Genomic DNA, 4,696 nt, shown 5'->3' on the forward strand with positions numbered 1-4,696 from the left:
TAGTGTGTAAGTACCTGAATCTCTTGTTGGGGGCATGTCCGGGATGACCCAGGCTCATAGCAAGTGGGTTGAATGAATGTTATTAATATTTTACTATAATTATACTACAATTGTTCTCATTATCAGCATTGATACAACCCTCATTACTATTATTAATACACATTACTAAGCTGCAAGAGACTTAAAACTGATAGTCACCAGCCTCTAACAGCTCCAAGAACGTCAAAACTGACCGTCAAGCCTCTAAAAGCTCTAAGAGCCTCAATACTCATCTATTCCAGGCTCAAACAGCTTCGAGAGCCTCAAAACTGATATTCACCAGCCTCCAACAGCTCCAAGAGCCTCACAAATTAACCTTCACCAGCCTCTAAGAGCCCCAGGAGCCTCAAAACTGACCTTTGACAGCCTCTAATAGCTCCAAGAGACTCAAAACTGACCTTCACCAGCCTCTAAGAGCTTTAAAATTAATCTATTCCAGCCTCTAACTCTGCAGAATATATCTAACAGCTTCAAGCGCCTCAAAAATTATATTCAGCAGCCTCTAGCAACTTTATAGCCTCTAAACTGTTCTATTCCAGCCTCTAACAACCTCAAACTGAACTTTACCAGCCTCTAACAGCTCCAAAAGACTCAAAACTAATCTTCTGCAGCCTCTAACAGCTTCAAGAGACTTAAAACGGATCTATGCCAGCCTCTAAGAGCTCCAAGAGCCTCAAAACTAACCTATGCCAGCCTCTTACAGCTTCAAGAAATTTAAAACTGACCTTCATCAGCCTCTAAGGGCTCCAAGAGCCTCAAACCCCATGTATTCCAGCCTCTAACGGCTTCAAGAGCCTCTAAACAGATAGTCGCCAGCCCCTAACAGCTCCATGAGACTCAAAACTCAGCTTTGCCAGCCTGAAAGCCTCCGAACTGACCTCCCCCAGCCTCCAACAGCTTCAAAGGCCTCCCATTAACTCCAGCCGGCCTCGGGGAATGCAGAGGTCGTTTGACACAAGTGATCTCATTGTGATACCGGAGACCTTTCTATGACTTCCATTGCACAAGAACCCGGCTTGTGTCTCAGCCCGTCACATTTCCGAGCCCGCAAGCCATTGGAACTACAACCCCCAGCATGCCCAACCCCTTTTCCAAGCAACCAGCCATGCTTGGACTTGTAGTTCTGGGCCTGTTGGGTTCGGAGGGGGGGGTGAGATGAGGAAGCGCAATGGACGCGGCGTTGGGGGAGCAGAGAGCCGGATTCTTTGGCCTGGAGGAATGTTCTGCGCTCTGGATCCGTGTCCCAGGAAAAATGCGCTTTTCCTGCCCCGTACCTCCAATTAAATCCACATGTTGCAGCGCCACCCCCTCCCCCTCCAAGACATGGCGCCCGCCGCATATAACCCTTTCCTCCCCAGACTGTACAACACGGCAGCCGACTGAGCCTCCGGGGCTTCCACTGGCCTCGGGGCTCATTCACACAAGTGCATTAAAATACTCCAATCCTCCCCTCCCCCCCTCTCATCATCCATTTTTTATTACACATCTTGTTATAGACCCGGTGATGTCATCACTGGATTTCTGTGCTTCTCTATGCAATGCAGGCAGATCATGGCTGGAGGGGGAGGAGCCTGCAGGGTGGTGTACATAGCGTCTTGAAAACATCACACCTGCCAAGCTCCTCTCAAAAGCCCTGATGCAAGCAGTGGGAGGAGTTATACAAACACGGATGGGATGCGGGCAGGGCAAGGACGGTGGGAGGGGCCTGAAGGGGGGGTGTACATAGCTTCCTGACAACATCACAGCAGCCGGCCTCAGTTCTCCTCTCAAAAGCACTGATGCAAGCAGTGGGAGGAGTTATACAAACACGGATGGGATGCGGGCAGGGCAAGGCCGGTGGGAGGGGCCTGAAGGGGGGTGTACATAGCTTCCTGACAACATCACAGCAGCCGGCCTCAGTTCTCCTCTCAAAAGCACTGATGCAAGCAGTGGGAGGAGTTATACAAACACGGATGGGATGCGGGCAGGGCAAGGCCGGTGGGAGGGGCCTGAAGGGGGGTGTACATAGCTTCCTGACAACATCACAGCAGCCGGCCTCAGTTCTCCTCTCAAAAGCACTGATGCAAGCAGTGGGAGGAGTTATACAAACACGGATGGGATGCGGGCAGGGCAAGGCCGGTGGGAGGGGCCTGAAGGGGGCTGTACATAGCTTCCTGCCCAGGAACGCCCACTCCTCCAGCTGGACACCTGCCCATCATTTTGATATTTGCATAACCCCCCCTCCCCCCAAGAGCCGGCCCACTGCTTGCATGAGGGCTCTGGAGACGAGTACTGAGGCCAGGTGCCGGCTCTTGGGAGGAGTTATGCAAATATCAAAATGATGGGCGGGTGTCAGTTTGGAGGAGTGGGCGTTCCTAGGCGGGATGCATTTCCACCGCAGCTCCCGCATGTGATTGCTGAGCCCTCATGATTGACAGGACCCGAATCCAATGAGTGAAAAGGGCGGGGCCGAGGGGCGGCCGGGGCTAGGAAACGAGGCGGAGCTCTACCTGACTTTCTGCAGCTTCTAATGCACATTGCGAGAAGCTCGCAGTGTGCAGTGACACCGGAGGAAGCCTTTTCAGTCCGGGAGAGGGGCCGGCGTCGATCTTCGGAGCCGAGGGAGCCGCGCGTGTAATTACGGCAGAAAGCCGATGAAGGCTGAATGATTAACTGGGAGCCGAAGTGGCGGCGTCAGCAGAAAGCGCGGCGGCCGGTGACACATTCCTCAGCCGAGGCGGGGGCTCGCGGTGACACATTCCTCAGCCGAGGCGAGAGGGATCACCGAACAACTTTTGGTGTACGACACAAGAAAATCAATAGATATTCATCATTGCGCCCCCCCTTCCCATCCCCCCCCCCCCGGGCGGCGGCCCCCCATGTGCAGGCTGGTGTTACCTTCAGTGTAATGTTCTGTTACCACCACCCAGGCAGCCTCTCGCCGCACACTCTCTGCTTTTAATAAGACTTAATTGCATCTCATTTGCATGAAGGTTCGGATGCCTCTCATGTTGCACGCCCTCAGGGGGGGTCCCCGAACAATGGGGGTCTTTTATGGCAGCTACAGCATGCCTTCACCGGCCCTGGGGGCCCAATTACATCAATCAAATGCCTCTGTTGTCTTCCTTTGAACTACAAGTCCCAGCATGCCCTGCCGACCAGGTCTAGCTGGGGCGGAATTCGGCTTCCTCTCCTGGACTGAATGCTGCACACTGCGAGCTTCGCACAATGTGCGTTAGAAGCTGCAGCAAGTCCGATGGAGCCCGCCTCATATCCTGGCTGGAGGACGTCCAGCATCATGTAGCACTTTCCTCACCGGCCTGACTGTCCCTAGTCCCCGCCCCCTTTCATTCGTTGGATTTCAGTTCTGTTAATCATGAGTGGATGGCATGCATTAGCCACCACAATGCAACATACATGGTAACACACATGCATGGGTGTTAATGGGCACTAGAACAAATGTACCATGACCTATGGTGACGCGCATTGTGAATAGGCCCTGAAGACGTACCCTTTAAAGGGCCAGTCCACCCAAAGCTGATATTTCAGTGCTCGGTGAAACGTTAACCTCTGGAACTCTATTGGGGGGGGATCTCTACAGGTCTGCTGTGCCCATTGTGAGGGGCTCCCACCATCCCTGTGCTGAGTACCCGGGTCTGTACACCCGCTGTGCCCATTATGAGGGGCCCCCACCATCCCTGTGCTGAGTTCCCGGGTCTGTACACCCGCTGTGCCCATTATGAGGGGCCCCCACCATCCCTGTGCTGAGTTCCCGGGTCTGTACACCCGCTGTGCCCATTATGAGGGGCTCCCACCATCCCTGTGCTGAGTTCCCGGGTCTGTACCCCGCTGTGCCCATTATGAGGGGCTCCCATCGGTGGACATGAACAGAGTCAGAAATCATGGTGGGGGAATCCAGGGGTTGACAAGGCCTACTTGGCTCCACCCCTTATGCCAATATACCTTGTCGGTGGACTGACCCTTTAAGTAGAAACGCTGAGCTGGTCACCAGTAGCACATGACTCTCCTCCTGCCCTGGCACTGATGTTGGATGCTGATTCTGCAGACAGCTGTGCTGGTGGGAGTTTTGTTTTCCAGGCTCAGTAATGTGGCCTTCTGGGAGGAGGACAGGACGCAGAGGGGCACACCAGGATCTCTTCCCGTTTCCCTCTCTCCGGCCTGCCATGGTGCGGAAGGCAAAGTGTTAAAAGCGTGTGCCAACTACACAACAGCACCGCATGGCATATGAATGGACCGGAGGGTGGGGGGTAATTACAAAGTGCCCTGCGCACTCGGCGTGCGAGCGGAGGAGCACTTTGAGCTCTTTGACAAAAATTGCTCTGACCTATGACCCTGACGCATGCTCCCACATACGTCTCGGATCGTACAACCGCCTATTGATCAGCACACCCATACACCCATATTGAGCCAAAAAAATATTTTTAGTTGCTCGGCGACTGGCGCCAAAGTCGTTTTCCAAAAATGGGATTTTTTTCGGACGTCCGGAATTTTTTTCCCCGCATGCGCGTATTAGCGAGCGGCGACCATTTCCCAAAAGCGCATTTGGTTTCCGGTTAATGAAAGCAGCTCGCATTTTTTTAACGACCAATCGTACGAATGAGCGAATCTGCAAACGACCAGCCGATATACCCCCCCCCTTTCGTCGTGAGCCAGCTCG

General features: G+C 53.6%; 1 protein-coding gene across 1 annotated transcript in view; it reads right to left on the bottom strand.

The window, feature by feature from the left end:
- The window catches only part of KIRREL (kin of IRRE like (Drosophila)), a 176,668-nt gene that overhangs the window by 170,949 nt on the left and 1,023 nt on the right, over positions 1-4,696 (bottom strand). The gene's annotated exons all lie outside the window — the stretch shown is intronic.

The sequence above is a fragment of the Nanorana parkeri genome, unplaced genomic scaffold (assembly GCF_000935625.1).
Source record: "Nanorana parkeri isolate BGI_ZX_2015 unplaced genomic scaffold, ASM93562v1 scaffold911, whole genome shotgun sequence".
Classification (NCBI taxonomy): domain Eukaryota; kingdom Metazoa; phylum Chordata; class Amphibia; order Anura; family Dicroglossidae; genus Nanorana; species Nanorana parkeri.